The 18,045-nt window shown below is 37.1% G+C and overlaps 1 long non-coding RNA gene across 1 annotated transcript; it reads right to left on the bottom strand.

Annotated features, from left to right (window-relative positions):
• Nucleotides 1-15,385: 15,385 nt before the first annotated feature.
• On the bottom strand, nucleotides 15,386-16,487 carry LOC145109876 (uncharacterized). Its single transcript, XR_013709291.1, has 3 exons — nucleotides 16,032-16,487; nucleotides 15,831-15,913; nucleotides 15,386-15,698 (listed from the first exon to the last, which is right to left on the bottom strand). It is a non-coding gene; the product is annotated as an uncharacterized LOC145109876 (long non-coding RNA).
• Between the last annotated feature and the right edge of the window lie 1,558 nt (nucleotides 16,488-18,045).

Below are 18,045 nucleotides of genomic sequence, written 5' to 3'. Positions count from 1 at the left end.
TGAAGTGGCAAACGTATTGCCAAACCGCAGGAAATTGGTTCTTCTTAAATTCCCCAATTCCTTTAAGCCTCTTCTGATACCTCATCTGATATAGGGTAGATGTGATGTCGTTGACGCTTGGTGAGTAAATTCTTGTGGAAGGGAGAACTCGAAGGTTGATTGCATTCAGAAACTTCTCTTTAGTCAAGATGACCAAAGAATTGTCGATCAATTGGAGATGAACTTCTTGCAGATTGTTGAGCGGGCGAAATGCAGAGAATGCGCTTTTGAAGAGGGTTGAAAGTGGAACAACGTCTGTGAAAGAATCGAAGGCTCCAAACAGTGGGTGGGAGGACAAGAACTTGATCATCAGTCGAATCGAGTCGTTGTATGTGGGATGATCTTCAAACACTTCCCTAAAATTGCTTGAGGCAATCGTCGAAGAAGGGTTTTTCATCATGGAGTCAGAGCCAGTTGGATGTGCTGAGGCAAAAGCCTTTGATTGATTTTTCGATATTCCAGATTTCACCATTGTTGTTTTGAAAAGATTTGAGAACTTGCAGAAAAAACTGAGTGCAAGAAGGTGAAGAAGAGAAAGATCGTCTTTGAGAGTTCAGAAAGCGTAAAGCTTCCTTGGGAGGGAAAAAAGGTTTTTATAGTTCCGGATTTCAAACAGTTATGTGAATTAATTTATTAACAACTGTTAATGGTAAAAACCCTTGGGTTTAAACTATTATCAGCCATTGATAAAAGAAAAGATTTATTAATTTTTTAAAGAAAAACGGGCATTTAATGAATGTCAGCCCATGTTAGAAGATCGTGTGGAGGGGGTTGAGAGTCCGTTGGGTAATAGAGAAGTTGAAACGAATTAGACATCTTGGGGTAAGGGGATGTGATAGAAGAAAGGTAAAAGATTTCTTAAATGATTTCTTTATGGGAAAAATATTTTATTTGTCACATAACCTAAAATAGGTCCGAGATGATGAAAAAGGTAATTTTGAAAAGGAACTGAAAAGGTGTGTGCTACAAAACGAATGTTTGTTTATTTAATGAATGAATTTTTATTTAATGAAAAACATTAAATAGCACACAACATTCAGGGAGGGTATGAGGAAGGTATTTAATGTGACTGAGAATGGACTCTTGAATCTGGATGGATCTGATAACTGTAGTGGCAACTAGTGAGACTTCGGTGATAGGCACTGAAAGGAACACTTGATAAAAAGTTAGAAATAAAAAAAAGCAAAGACCCAAAAAATATAGATATCATATATGATTGCTTTACACAAGATACACCGTAAAGGTATATGAAAAGTATATTATTCTAGGACTGCAACGGAGACCAGAAATGGTCTGCGGTACCTAGCAATTCAAGAAGAATTGCGGGTCAGGATTCATCATCCCTAAAATTTCCAAAAAGTGATTCAGTTTTGTTGCATCAAGTTCCTTAGTAAATACATCAGCAATCTCTACGTGAATTGGAACAAAAATCAGTTCAATGTTACCTTTAAGAATATGGTCTTTGATGAAGTGATACCGAAGTTCAATGTGCTTGGTCTTTGAGTGGTGAATAGGATTGTTAGAAATCGCTATAGCACTCTCCGAGTCACAGTAAATTGGTATCCACAACATCCTATATCCGTAGTCCATCAGTTGGGTTTTCATCCATAGGACTTGTGAACGACAGCTGGTTGCGGCCACATACTCAGCTTCGACGGTAGACAGAGAGACGCAATTTTGTTTCCTTGTAGACTAGCTAACCAGTCTTCCTCCAAGAAATTGACAGCCACCAGAAGTGATTTTTCTATCCAATCTACATCCTATATGATCCGCATCGGTGAAAGCTTGTAGGCTGAATTCGTTTCCTGCTAGATACCAGAGGCCCAGAACTTTACTTCCCTTGAGATATTTAAAGATCTGCTTAACTGCGGTCAAGTGAGATACTTTGGGATCGGCTTGGTAACGAGCACATAAGCCTGTGGCGAAGAAAATGTCTGGTCTGCTTGCGGTTAGATACATCAATGAACCAATATTCCACGATACGTTTTATGATCATCTGATTCTCTGGTAGGATCAACAGAGATCTTGTATCCGAAGGCCATGGGAACTTTGGCAGAGGAACAATTATCCATTGAATTTTTCTTCAGTAGCTTCGAGGTATATTTTTCTTGATGGATGAAGATCCCTTGGGGAACTTGTTTGACTTGAAGACTGAGAAAGAAGTTAATCTCTCTGTTCATGCTCATTTAAAACTTGATGGTCATGAGCTTTGCGAAGTCATCCACCATTTTCTGGTCAGTTGAACCAAAGATGATATCATCCACATAAATTTGAACAAGCATCAAGTGATTACCATTTGCTCTTCGAAATAATGTGGGGTCAATCACACCTCTTTTATAACCGGACGTGACAAGAAACTATGAAAGAGTCTCATACCATGCCCATGGAGCTTGTTTGAGACCATAGACAGTCTTTTCAAGCTTGTAACAATAATCCGGAAATTCAAGACTTTCAAACCCTGGAGGCTGTTGCAGATAAACTTCCTCCTTCAATTCACTGTTGAGAAAGGCACTTTTCACATCCATTTGGTGAACCTTTATGTTCTTATGTGCCGCATACGCCAAGAAGATGTGTATGGCTTCCATCCTTGCTATAGGGGCATAAGTTTCATCATAGTCAACACCTTCCAGTTGACTATACCCCGTAGCGACAAATCTCGCCTTGTTTCTTACAACCGCACCGGATTCATCGAGTTTATTCTTGTAGATCCATCTGGTACCAACAATCGTGTGACCTTTCGACTTCGGTACCAACTTCCATACTTTGTTTCTTTCAAACTCAGCAAGCTCTTCTTGCATAGCAAAGATCTAGTCGGGCTCTAGAAGTGCATCTTTTATCGTTCTGGGCTCGACTGCGGACATAAATGCTGCATAGTGACAGTGGTCCGTAAGATCATTTGAAGACCGAGTTTGAACGTCTGTGGATGGATTGCCGATGATTTGACCCGGTGGGTGGTCTCTTGTCCAAACATGCAAACGAGGCTGTTGATGATCAGCAGCTGTGGTGGAAGGTATGTCAACAACATCAGAGGATCCTGCAGTAGGAGAAGGCAGTTCAACCTCGACTTGTGAGCAACCGGCTGAAGTGTCTTGGACTGTAGGGATTGGTTCAACATTTGGGTGAGGTTCCCCCTGGATTGTGGATGGGAGTTCCTCTTGAACCAAAGATGGTTCCCCTTGGATCGAAGAGTGAGTGATAACCCTTGGATCAGTTCTTATGTCTATGTTCTCTATCTCTTCATTGGAGTCTGAGGAGACATTTGATTGAGTCAGGATTCTTTGAGCAAATATCGGAGTTGGGTCTTCAATCACTTGAACCTCGGTGGTTGTCACTTGAACTGGAGTAGAGCTTTCCCCCTCAACCGGTGAGGTGGAAGTGCCAAATGACAAGTCTTCAGATTGAGTAGGTCCAGAGACGTCAACGTGTTGCTGTTGAGCTACCGGAGACACAAGAACTTCAGATAGCTGGGCAGTCTCTACAGGGTCAAAAAGATCATCATAATTGACTTCAACTATATTCAGGGGACCCGCAGAGGCTGGGATATCACTTTCCATGATAGCTTTTGTTTCATTTGAAGGAGCAGTGTTGCGGACATAATAGTCATCGAATTTCACATCAAAGCTTTCGACTATTAGTCTTGTGCATCGGATAAGAACCATGTAAGACACCTTGTTTGTTGAGTAGCCTAGAAATTTGCCTTCATCTGACTTCGGTGCAAATTTGTTTAGATGATCCGTATTGTTGATCACAAAACATCTACAACCGAATATATGAAAGAATCGGACATTCGGTTTGCAATTGTTAAGGCCCTCAAAAGGAGTTTTGTTGAGGCGCTTACACACAATGATTCGGTTCTGAACGAAGCACGCAGTTGCCACTGCTTCGGCCCAGAAATAGAGATGAAGGTTTGCAAAGTTCAACATGGATCTGGCGGCTTCGACTAGAGTACGATTCATTTGCTCTACTACTCCATTGTAGAGCAGAGAAGTTGTGACTGATGCCTTTGGAGACCAAAAACTATTCAAAAGATGAGTATTAAATTCGGTTCCATTGTCACTGCGGATTCTGCGGACTGGTAGCTTGATTTTGAGTTCAATTTCTTTTATGAAGTTTATCAGGACCTGTGGTGTTTCAGATTTGAGTCTTAAGAAAAAGACCCAAGTGAAGCGAGTGAAGTCATCCACTATAACCAATATGTACTTCTTGTGGTGGAGACTGACTATGGTAGATGGACCGCAGAGATCAATATACAGCAGCTCTAGAGGTTCAGAAATTGATGAATGAGTAACTAGCGGATGGCTCCCCTTTGATTGTTTTCCACACTCACATGCGGGGCAAAGCGTATCATTGTTGTACTGGATAATAGGAGACCAAGAACAAGCTCTTCTGTTACTAAGTTGTTGATGTACCTGAAGTTGAGGTGAGCAAGCTTGCGGTGCCATAACCAGCTGACTTCGGATACGACTTTGGACAGAAGGCACAACTGCGGTTTTCCAATGATTAGAGAAATGTCCAAAGGAAACATGGTGCCTTCGGATTTGGACTTAATTAAGCAGGTGCTTCTATCACTCGTCAAGATGTAGCAATACTCACTGTCGAATTCAACCCGGTGACCAGCCTTGCACAATTGACCAACGCTGATCAAGTTATACTTAAGGCCTTCAACATAAGCAACCTTTTGAATCGTGAAGTTGCCCATAGTTAGAACACCATAGCCTCGGATTGTCCCATTAGCATAGTTATCAAACATCACGTGTCCTCCATTACAAATAGGCCTAAAATCTCGAAGGTATTCCAACCTTCCAGTCATGTGCAAGGAGCAAGCACTATCTATCAGCCATTCGTCTTCTTGTTCCTCCTTGCACATAGCCTACAAAAATTAACAGGTTAGTTTGGGAACCCAAACGAATTTGGAGCCCGGGGACATGAGAGGACATTTCATACTAGATGCATGCACGTGTGTTTTTTGGATAGGTTTCGTGTCAATTTTGAGGCCTAGTCCTGGGTGTTTAATAGCTTTTGGGACATGAGATTTTGAGTGATTACGAGGTTTAGAGGGTTGGACTTGACTCGAACCTTTCTGTTGATAAAATCCAAAGGAAAGATTTTCCTCATTCAGCCAGACACCATACATGGTCAGCGGTCCGGAGGGTGTGGTTTGAGTCTTTTGTCCAGTCTGAGAGTGAGATTTGAATGTAGTGCCCTTGGGATTTGAAAAAGTTTGGGTACATGGATTATTCCTAGGATTCTTTCTTTTGACAGGTTGACGTGACTTAAAAAGTGTGGGAGTAGTCAAAATTCCTTTCCATTTTAGATCATCCAAGGAATAGTTCTGAAAACAATATCTTTGAAAAGATGGAACTTTGTTTCGGGATTTGTCAGAAGAGATTTGAAAAGTTTTTGGTACCGTAGAATCCTTTTTGACTGATGTCTTGACTCCAATGTTTTTTGAAAATTGATTTGTGACTGCAGGTTTTTCAAGACTCTTTTGTTTTGAGATTTTGGCTTTGAGGGTTTTATTTTTGAAATTTTTTTCCCGCTTTTTGTCACGGGATCTAAGGTCCTCTTTGAAAGCATGTTTCGCTTGTGTTTTGGGAGAACCGCAGTCAGTAGTGTTCCACTGCGGTTTCCCGTAAACCTTTGACTGTTTTTGAAAACATGGACTTGATTCATCAGAACTGGAAGATTTTGGACTTTGAGAGCATTGACCGTATTCGAAGTTTTCTATGGGCAACTCATGAAGAATAGGTTGGATAGTTACGGTGCTCTTGACTTCGGTCTGAGGTAAAGAGGTTTGAACAACCTCAGAGAAAGTCAAGGATGATTCCTTTGTGGGGCATTTTATGGAGAATGGGACAGACTGCGGTCTGGGACTACAGTCAGTAGGACTGCGGTCCATGGACAAAGTTGGACAAAAATCAGGTCCTTCTACAACAATTTCTTCATCAACGACCGAAGAGGTCTGAGAGGTGGGATAAATTGTTCCACAGATGGGTATTTGATCACTTGGATGATCCGAGGTTTCAGGAAGAATTTCCTCGATGTCACAATTATTGCTCAAATTATGAAGTCTACTGAAGTGGGCTCTAATGTCCTCGGGAAAAGTCTTGTCATTGACAGGGAAATGGAATTATCTATCAGGAGGGACGTAAGGACGGTCTTTGTTGAACCGAGGTGACGAGTCCTTGGTTGAATAACCATTAGACCAGCCCCAGTTATAAGTATTATCAACAGTCCCATTTTTAACAAGATTTTCGATGGCCTCTTTCATTAAACAGTTTTTCGATTAATAAATTTAAGCGTATAATTTCCTTCTGAGCTAAATCTCTCTGATTCAAGGTTATTCCTAATTGGGTCTCACATAACATTCTTGAATCCTTCTCTAACACTAAATCTTTTTCTAACATGGTCACTTTTAGTCTGTTGTCTTCTAGTCTTCCTCTCATGTGGAACATTTCCTGGGACGCAATGTTCTTCTCATCTAGTGCTTTATTATAGTCTGAAAGGACGGCAGCACATGTGTCATTAAGATTGTCCAAAAAGGGTTGACATTCATGCATGCTATAATTATTAGTGTGAATCATGAGTTTTACCTGCTCTACGATGCTCAGAGTGCCGTCTTTCGCCATGAAGCAATAATTATTTTCAAGCTTCGTTGACCCATCTTCATCCACGACTGCTACCATGCAGATCTTTCCCTTGCCTTTGATGTTGTTGAAGTCCTCATCTTCATCTCCTGATGACCAGACTTGGTGATCCCTTTTGACTTATGCCACATAGGCTCTTACTTTCTCTTTCTCCTCCATCTCTTGTGCCATTCTGAGGTAAAATGCCTTGTCCTTCACAACATTCGCTTTACAGTCTTTGGCGAAATGATTTTCTTTGTAACACTTATGGCAAATGACAATATCATCTTTAACTTCGGTTGAGGTACCGGAGTCAGTTGGCTTGACAGACTGCGGTGCCTCCTTTGGTTGATGAGTGTTCTGAGGTTGAGATGGGTGGGGATTTTTGGGATATCGAGGATGATTGTTCTGCGGATTGAAGTTTCGGTTGAAGGGAGGTTTTGTGAACTACTGGTTTTTTTCGAAAAGATGGTCGTGGTAATCGGTTGAACTGTTGGCTGACTAAGGCGATTGTATTCTGGAACTCTTTTTCATCATCATACTCTGTGTCTGCTTCGTAAGACTGTGGTGGGTTGTCATACGAAAGAGGGTAAGGCTCATATGATTGGGTGGCTCTGGGTTGCGGGGTTTGGGCTAAGAGAGCAAGTGGACCTCTGAAGTCTGCACAGTCTTTTAGCACAATATATTCTTGTGCTTGGAGTTAGCCATATAACTTGATGAGAGATAGTGTGTGAATCTTTCTATCCCCTTGAACTATCATTTTGGCTGTGATCTAGTGCTTTCCTAAACCGTTGAGAAACTAGAGATTGGTTTCATGGTTACTTCGGACGGTACCCGCATTTGACAGCTTTGTGACAATAAGATTGAACCTTTTGAATGAGTCCTCAAGACTTTCACCAGCATGAGCTTTAAAGTTATTGAACTCGTTGAGTGCGGTAGTGAGCTTTTTGTCTTGAGCTTGTTCTGAGCCTTCATACAAGTTTTTGAGGACATCCCAGATCTCCTTGCCTGACTTGCAGTTGATGATAATGTCGAAGTTTTCTGGAGCCACTCTGCATGAGATTTCATAGAAAGCAACAACGTCACTTTCCATTTTATCTAGATCATCTTTCGTGGGACGATTCAGAGCGGCTGTATCTCCACCTAATCTGGCTTGAGTGCCATCAGTTTGAACCGGAGTAAGAACAGGAACATGAGGTCCTTCCTCCACGGATCTCCATACATCTCGGCCGAGTCTCTTAAGATATCTTTCCATTCTTTGAGACCAGTGGTGGTATTCACTTGCAACCAGTATTGGGGCCCGGTTGGAACCACCAACACTGTTGGAGACATTGAGAGATAAAGCTTGTGCCATATTTCCTATTTTTTTTTTAAATATTTTTTTAAGAAGAATGACCTTCAGTGGTATAGAAGGCTTTTAGAAATCAGAATTTCATTCAAAAAGCAACCACTTTGGCTCTAATACCAATTGTTGAGAGAAAAGCTTTTGAGAAACACACTTGAACAAACGTTAGAACATGTAATATATTGCGGAATAAAGTTTATCTCAAAGGATCATAAAGCTCAACAATAATAAGAAGTTAGAGGTTAGAGTTGTTAGATTGTTAGATGTGGAAAAGTAAGGAAATATAAATGACAACAAGTTTATATATCAAGTAAACACTTAAGCTGATTCTTAACAAGGTTTGCAGCCAAACACAAGTTAGTAAATGCGATCATTTTAAAGTGACTGAAGTCTCAAGGACTTGCTTCGAAGGAGAGTGAGATCTTAATACGTTTGATAATAAGTTCAGTAAGAAGATAGAGAGAATAGAGATATAATTGAGAGGAAAGAGATGTGTTTTATTCAGAAAAACGAGAGCACTATTTATAGAGTCTCGAGAAGGTTACAGGATAAATAAACAAAGACTAAAAAACTGTTCTATGTGTCCATGCAAGGTACACTGGACATTACAATGTAAATAGAAAAGATAAAAACTAAGTCTTTGCTGAAGAAGAAGTTGTGGATGATAAGCTTGATTGCGGTTGTGAGCTCCACTGCGGATGAGGTGTTGACTTCGGATATACAAAGTTTAAGAGGGTCACTTTCTTGCTTCAACAGTCCGGCTGATCTATTTTTATTTGTTTTCAAACTTGGCTTGTGTGTGATATATTTACTGGTTTATGTTGATGATTTAATTTTAACTGACAATGATGACATGGTTATTCACTCCGTCATCACCCGCTTTCATAACGAATTCACGATCAAAGACCTCGGTCGTTTAAACTATTTTCTTGGGATTAAAGCTACTTACACTCCAAATGGTCTATTTCTCAGTCAGACCAAGTACGCTCATGACATTATTGCTCGGGTTGGTCTTCTTGATGCCAAACCGGTTCCTACTTCTATTTCCTCTAACACGGTGTTTGTTACTGGTGGTGATGCTTACATGGATCCCTCACATTATCGATCTCTTGTTGGCGCTCTTCAGTATTTGACAATCACTCGTCCAGATATTTCATTTGCAGTCAATCAAGTTAGCTAATTCCTTCAAGCTCCTACTATTTCGCATTATCAAGCAGTTAAGTGGCTTTTGCGCTACGTTAAGGGTACGATTTCTTTCGGACTCTCCTTTTAAAAACTGACATATACCACTCTTGTAGGCTACTTTGATGTTGATTGGGCTTATTGCCTCAAGACCCGCCATTCCACTTTTGGTTACTCGATATTCCTTGGGGGAAATCTTGTATCCTGGAGTGCCAAGAAACAACCAACTGTCTCTAGCTCCAGCTGTGAATCTGAATATCAAGCAATGGCCAACATTGCAGCAAAAATTATTTGGATCACTCATTTGTTGTGAGAGCTTCGTGCACTGCCACTAAACCGTCCAACATTGTTTTGTGATAATCAAAGTGCTCTGTTTCTCCCTCAAAATTCCTTTTCTCACAAACGTGCCAAGCATATTGATCTTGACTATCTCTTTATTCGTGAACTCATGTCGTCCGATAAACTTCACACCAAGTTCGTTTCAACCAAGCTTCAAGTGGCTGGCATTTCACAAAGAGTTTACCACGTCATCAGTTTGAGTTCTTTCGAGGAAAGTTATGTATCGGTCCGCCACCAATTTGCTTGAGGGAGGATATTAGACACACTTAGCTATTTAATATTTATTTATGCATAGCCATGTATCTCTTTAAATTCATTGAGGTTGTAAAGTGTAAATTCTAATTCTATAAATGTTATGCCTCTCCAATTAATTGGGTGTGACGAGTATCATTCTCAGTAACTATTATGAAGAATAAACAAGGTAGGTTAATGTTAGGGAAATTTTGAAAAAAAAACAAGGTAGTTTAACTATATATATATATATATATATATATATATATATATATATATATATATATACTAGGTACAATTTAAGGGACGTGTTAAGCATGACCCGAGAAGGGTAATTTGGGTATTTTAATAGATAGAGATAGAATGAGTTCTTAAAGCCTTTAAAACTTTGTTGGTCTTCGACCATAGAAGGGTAATTTGGGTATTTTAAAAGATAAAGATAGAATGATTTCTGAAAGCCTTTGAAACTTTATTGGTCTTTCATATTGCTTACAAAATTGGAAGGACAAAGGACAAACATGCAGTCATCTAGATGGATAACAATGCAACTTAGTAAAAGTTTGCTAAATTCTATATACTTTAAACTATAACAAAATTGTAGACTTTCCACTTCTAGGGGTAGTGTTGCCATTCAACTTTTTAAGCCCTTGGTTTGATGTTAATAAGCAAAACTTAAAGCTCAACGTTTAGCTTGCCTCTCTCTAACTCAAGGAATATGGTTCACAACATGATAATGACAATTAAGAAGCTTAAATTAAGCAAAACTTGATCATGTTTCAAAGGTGTGATACAAAGAGATGGTGTAGAGAGATTTCAAACTTGTTGGGCAAAAAGCTAGTTTCTATTGTTGGATCTTTGTCAAAGCCTCAATGACCGAATATATTTGATTCTTTATTTTCTGCACACATAAAAAATAAGTAGTTTTTTCATTTAATGACTAAAAAAGGTTACAACAGCTGATGTTTATTAGTTCACTTCCTACCCTTCCTTCTTTTTCTTCCCCGTTCTCGATATCTTTCAAAATCACTACAAGAAATCAACCCTATGGAGAAAACATCTATGTTGACGAAAAAAGTCATTGCTACAACCACCCCTGTTCCGACGACATGTCGTCGCCATAGATATTGGATACTTTGACCACATTCGTTTGAGCGGTAAAGCTAAGCCGACGACATGATGTCGCCATAGATTCCACGGGAATGAAAAAAAGTTTCACGGTTTTCTGAAAACCTATGCCAACGACATATCGTTGGTATAGGTTATTAAAAAAATAATTTCAATTTATTTATATTCCATTTCGATTTAAAAAAAAATAATTTCTAAGCCTATCTCGACGACATGTCTTCGGCATATGATGTGGCAATCCGCGTGAAATATCTATCTAGACAACATGTCGTCGACACAAGTTTTTTTTTTAATTATTTTTTTATTGACGTAAATACGAAATGTCGTAGTTTTTCTCACCCTATACCAATGACATGTCATTGGCATAGGGTTTAGCCCTAACAAAATAGCGATTGCGTTCAATTTGCAGATTGGCTCACTTCTGTTTCTCTCTCACTCTATCGACGACTTCTCCTCTCCTTAGGCCACTCCCCTTCATTGACGACTAGGAGGTATGCTTGCTTCTTGGACCTTGTTATCTTCTTAGTTTATGATTTCTCAAGTTTTTACTCCGATTTGCGGGTTTTTTTCCGGCGGGAGCCTTCATATCCTTCACCATCGTCGACTACTCCTTCCACAGTCTTCACCACCGCTGACCAAAGTTATTTTCGGTGATTCAGCTACCTACATCACCCATTTTGAGGTAAGTTTCTGATTTCTCTTTTTTTTCCTGTTTTGGTTGAAATTGTGTTTATGCAACCTATTGAATAATTGGTTTCTGTTTATGTTCACTGTGGTGTATTAAATTAATGGCATAAAAATGAAATTGGGCATGATTTTTATGATTTTGTGTTTAGATGTGTACATATTTGTATGAAATTAGAATTGGATGTCCAAAATGTAAGGTGCTATAAAGTTTGATTGTATGAAATTCGAAGTATTGCTTAATTGTATGAAATTGGAATTTGAATTGGGTGTATTGTATGTATTGTATATGTCATTTAGATGTATTGCATAATCGTATGGAGTGATAAAGTTCTTATAAGTTAAAATGTTTGCATTTAATTTCAAGATAAGTTCTTAATTAATAAGTTCTTAATGTATTGTGTAAGTGAAAGCTTAATGTATGGTTGATATTTGTTTGTATTGTAAGGTGCTTAATAGGTTTGTACCTAATATGTTTTTATTTACTTGATAGTATGGTTTTAAAGTACAATGTTATAGATTAAAAAAAACAAAAGTGTAACGACCCAAAAACAGTAATAAAATTTTTTGTATTTAAATGTCAATCAAATCATTCATCAATTGCTTCACAATCAAATACTAACCATAATATTCAAAAGATCATAGTACAATTATTCAATTTGTAGAAAGCATGAGGAGAGGATGTTGTGCATCACGCCGGACCCTTCCGTTTCGAATCGGAAGTACCTAAAACCATAAACATAAATTGTAAGCATAAAGCTTAGAGAGTTCCCCAAAGTACCACATACCAAACTTACAATTATGCTCCCCACCTTGGGTTTATATTTCAACCCAATAAACAAATGTGGGCCTTTCCATGGGGTATATTTCAACCTGATAACATGATACTTGTAATGTCGAGGGCCAGATCCTAGTCTTACATACAAGTTCCATGAGCGACCCCCATGGTATTTCCTTGTAATGTCGAGGGCCAAATCCCGGTCTTACATACGAGGCCATGGGTCACCCCCATGGTTTTTCATGCAAGTATCACACAACTAGTATTTTGCAATACAATTCCTAGTGCTTCAACATTGGTTCCTTCGACCCACGAGTATAGTGAGGAGACTCACCTCACAGATAGAAGAAAAAGCTGAACAATACGCTGCTCCAGAAACCAACTCTACCAGTCACCTTTACAATTAATAATGACCAAAACTCAGACTATAGCTCAAAATACCTAAAATACCCTTAGGTCAAATTTGATAAACATCTACGTCAAAAGGTCAAAAAGCCAATAACTCAATCCATGCTCAGAACGCATAGCGTCCAAAACGGATGCATAGCGTTCAGGACGCATAACGTTCTTTGGGGACCGCATAGTGTTCTCCAACTGATTCATTTTTCTTCCATCAAGAGCTTAATACTTCAGATCTTTTGCTTGAATTCCAGATCTAGCCCTAAACTAACGTCCTTAACCATAAAGTTTCCAACTTTATGGTCTTGCATGGCTAATAAGTGCTTAATACCAAAAGCCCTCACTTCTAAACCCAAAAAGACATCCTATTTCATGTATGGAAGGAAACCAACGACCAAGACTACATTTTTATGACTTATCACACCTCAAAACTTCTGAAAGGATAAATCAAAGGTCCTGGAGTAATCCATACTCACAAGGATCAAGATTTGGGACAAAATGAGCCAACTTTAACAAAAACTAGATCTAAATGAAATGTTCATCAAGGTTAGAGCTTTATACCTCAAGAAGATGCACAATGCAGTGACGATGTTGGATCCAAAGCCTGGAGTGAAACATCAAAACTTCTAGGTTCTTCCTTCACCACTAAGAGTACCAAAATGGCACCAAAATGACTCTCCAAGCTTCAAAATACACTCACACGCTCTAGGGTTTCGAAATGGGGTCAAGGAGGAATGGAGGATGTAGTTAAGGGAGGGTATCGGGTTATAATGATGCTTAAATAGGGTCCAAACCCTAAAAATTAGGCTATTGAGTCCAGACCGAGAACGCATGGAGTCAAAGAAGGACGCATAGCGTCCCCAGCGCATGCCGTTCTCAAAGAGCGCATAGCGTTCTACTAGTTATGTGTTTTTCTTCAAACGCTACTAGGAACCCATTCTGACAACTATTCTTATAACAAGGGTATAAAATAAATATGTGGAAAACATGGTGTTACAACTCTCCCCCACTTGAACCAGACTTCGCCCTCGAAGTCTGTTGCTATGAACAAGTCAGGGTAATGCTCTCGCATCTCTACCTCAGTCTAGAGGTCCATTTGGAACCCTTACGATGTTGTCATTGGGACAGACCAGTTAGAAGAATCCTTATGAGGCTCAAAGATCTTGAAAAAAAAAGAACGAGTGAGAACGTGTTATTATGAAAAAGTATATAGCAATGCAATTTATATGGAAGATTTTTTGTACTCACCACTCTATTCCCACCATGGTTTTGAAATATTGAATTCCAATTTTGACATCTTGTAATATTTACACAAAACATACATTATTTCATTTTTTAAATTTCACTTCACTTTCAAATAAGAAAATAATTAACAGTCCACCTATATGCACTCTAGCCTTCATGCAAGAATTTGAAAATAGAAAAAAAATGAAATAAACACAAACATTATCCACTAAACATTGCATTAACCAATAAAAAGATAATAGTGGTAGGCGTCCGCTTGCTTAAAAGGCTAAGATGGTTAATCTATGTTACTTTATATATATATATATATATATATATATATATATATATATATATATATATATATATATATATATATATATATATATATAGGGCTAGGTTATAATGTGGATAATATCTATTGTGTGGTCGTAAGGATAATTCTGGACCAATAGATGAATAGAATAAATGGTCGTTAGTTGAGGGTCTATGATATTACTATGAGATATCATGTACTATATAATCACATAAATTTTAGTATAAGGGTATTATTGTCAATTAAACAACATTTAAAAAAGGAAATTTCAAACTTTTAGGGGTAATTAATTCTCTTAATTTGAAAAATCTGATTTTAATAGATAATAATTATTTTATTTCGGGTCATTCTAACAGAATATGTTTATGAGTATCTTGAAACATTCTTGAACCATAAAAGAATAAATATTCTGATAGAATACATATTTTGACAGAATGAACTTCTTGAAAAATAACAAATTCTTGAACCATCGATTGAAAAATAAAAACAAAAATTACACTAATTCTTAAATAATATGGGTAAAAATTGCTAAGAATTACATTTATTGTTAAAGAATAAAATTAAGAACGGTTAAAAATTGAAAAAACAAAACATCAAAATCTAACAAAAGACACAAATACATTCTAAAAGAATATTGTTGCTGAGAATCACTTTCAATTATGCATTCCGTTCTTCAAGCATCCGTGAAACCAAATCCAATTGTAGTTTAGAACTCAATAATACATTAGCAAATGAAAAATAAAAAACTAGTGATGAAATATCATGATTCCATTCCAGTAGAATTAAAAATCGTGATTCCATTCCGACAGAACTGAATTCAATTATGGAAGAATGACCCCTCACCAAAGAAAGTGCTAACAGGGGTTGACCTGTCATCAAATCCTATGAAATGCAAATTATTGATTAATTTTGCAAATTATTAATTCATTTTGCTATAAGTGCTAAATATTCTTTATTCTAATTTTATGTATTAATTAAAGATATATACAATTCACACAAAGAAAGTGCTAACAGGGGTTGATATATTATAAAATATCTAAGTGCTGTAAGTGGGTTTAAGTTATAATATTATAAAATCCAGCCATAAAACCGTTAAGTGCTAGAACCTTGAAATGGTTTAAGTTCTTATATTATAAAATTATTAAGCAATGGACTTTTGTCAATATGATATCCCCAAATAAACCAATGAATCTTCAATTGCAATTTACAATTCCCAGAACATCTAAAATAAAAAATGTATTAGACAATTAATTAAACAATGGAAAGTTCTATAAACAAATGCATTTCAGAAGGTCTCTAAAGTCTAAATAACACAATTATCACCACACGCAATTAAAAAAATCATTTCTACATACCTTCTTCATGTGCAAGTTGTTTCCAAGCACTCAATTTCAATGGTTGAGTACCAGCCTGGTCAACATAAACAAATGCATTTCAGAAGTTGGGTAAAAGCTGATCAAGAACCACAAAACATGATTTTGAGCCATTAATTCATTGATATGAGATATGAAAGACACTTAATGACTAAAGAAAAGAAGCGACCTTGAGGAGATTGTTGCTATACAACTGTGAAAGCTTTGACTTTAATCTTTCCAACTCACATGCTTCATTCCCCACATCAACACCTAAGATAAAGAGTTACGACAGTTTTAGGAGCAAGTGCAGCAAATGGCAAAATAAAATCCATGAAATATAACACAAATCGAAATTGATTTATGTTTTATATACAAGAAGGGATTAAACCTTATCTAAAACATGATCAGGAGCACCATGAAGCAAAAGCCTATGTACATCATCAGGGATCTCCTTTCCTACATTGAGTAATATGACATCGGTTGAAGTTTTACCGGAATAGTGGGGATCGATTATGGCCCTTAACGATTGAGTAAAATGACATAGGTTGAAGTTCCATTCATCTCTTCATCTTCTTCCTTTCGATTTTTGATGACTCGTGAACATCTCTTACCCATTCTCGACTTTATTTCATGAGCAACAGGCAACATGTTTGTTTATGTGGATGTCCGGAGGTGGTAAATGAAGATGGCGATTGTTGGGGTCATACGGAGATTAGATTGTGGCGTTTGGGTGGAGGGGGCTGCCGGAGGTACCCATCGTCTTTATTGGTGCCGGCGGCTACTTTCCTAGTGGGAGATGGCAGTGAGTCGGTGATGATGTTGTTTGAAGGGAAATTGGAAACTGCTTATAGGGATATGATAGGATTTTAATTTTGGAATTTATATATATATATATATATATATATATATATATATATATATATATATATATATATATATATATATATATTACTAAACTATCATTTTTAATTTAATTAATGATTTGTTTTTTATTAAATTCTAATTGGGTTTTACATCCACACAATAGATGTCCATCCATATATGAACCTACCTCTATATATATAAATATATATATATATATATATATATATATATATATATATATATATATATATATATATATATATATATACTACCCTTTTGAAAACAAAAGGGTATCGAGTAATTTGGATACCATAGATTTTAGGATAGAATGTTGAAATCCACATGTCAAAGGATTTGTGAATTTAAATTAAATTCAATCTAATACTCATTTGCAACCAATGCCATAATGGAATGAAATTTGATTCTAATTCCGGCCAAACTTCAAGTCTATTACAAATAAACGATTAGAAAGTTCGAAAAAACAATTACCCTCTAATACAAAATTAGCAACATCAGTTAGTCGCTTTGACACAACTTGACCTTAAATTGATAGCCATGCTATCCACGACACGTTTGACCACAACTGGTTCATAAGCTCCTACAAATCCTTGCAAATAAAAAGTACATTCAGATTAATGTCATTAACTGAAATTATCATCATTTAGGAAGTCAACAGCAAATGAAATAAATTTATGAAAAATATGCCAAGACTTGAAACGAAAATTATATAAAAAAAATTAAAAAATAAATCCTAGAATAAGAATTGTTTATAATAAGTTTATATTTCAATAAAAATATATATACCAGTTTAATCGAGAATTCTTCTTCTTCTCTTTGTTATCGGTTGTGTCATCGTGTTATCCTGCTGAACAGCTCGCGTTCGAATAGGTCACCATTTTTTTGGAAACCATCGTCGTCTTCTAAATACTCTTCTCCATTAGATCTTCATTTTATTAATCTTTCATTTGCGTTGTTTATCTTGCTCAAAGATCAGCGACATTTCCAGGAGATTGTATCGACGAAACCATTATCCCCAAACATGAAGGTGTAGATCATGAAAGAAGTACTCCACAATTAGGTATGTAACACCTTCAATTTTAAAGTATTTACATTTCTAATCCCCAATTTTCTCCCATTACATAAATATCTGTGACATCCCCTAATTTCTCGGCCAGAAAAGACCGATTTAATTTATGCTTTTTAAAATAAAATTAGAGAAATCTTTTCAAAAGATATTGCGGAATAGGTCCCCAATATAAAACATGATAATGTTTATCAAAACCCTTCTTTAAGAAGGTATATATTTTCCATATATATATCAAAACCTCGGGATGTCATGTTCCGATACAGATCAAAAGCATAAACAAGACATTATAAGCCTTTCAACAGTTATTTACAACTACTGGCCTATAATCCAAAAATCTCTCATCGTCTTCCGACTATGCTCGGGGTCCACTACCTGTAATCATAAAAAGCTGAGTGCGTCAGGCTTGGGAGCCTGGTGAGCATATAGGGTTTTCAACCCACAATAATAATAA

The sequence above is a fragment of the Lactuca virosa genome, chromosome 4 (genome assembly GCF_052849685.1).
Source record: "Lactuca virosa cultivar CGN04683 chromosome 4, Lactuca_virosa_CGN04683_v6, whole genome shotgun sequence".
Classification (NCBI taxonomy): domain Eukaryota; kingdom Viridiplantae; phylum Streptophyta; class Magnoliopsida; order Asterales; family Asteraceae; genus Lactuca; species Lactuca virosa.
Note: the sequence above shows the minus strand (reverse complement) of the source record. Positions and strands in the feature narration are given on the sequence as shown.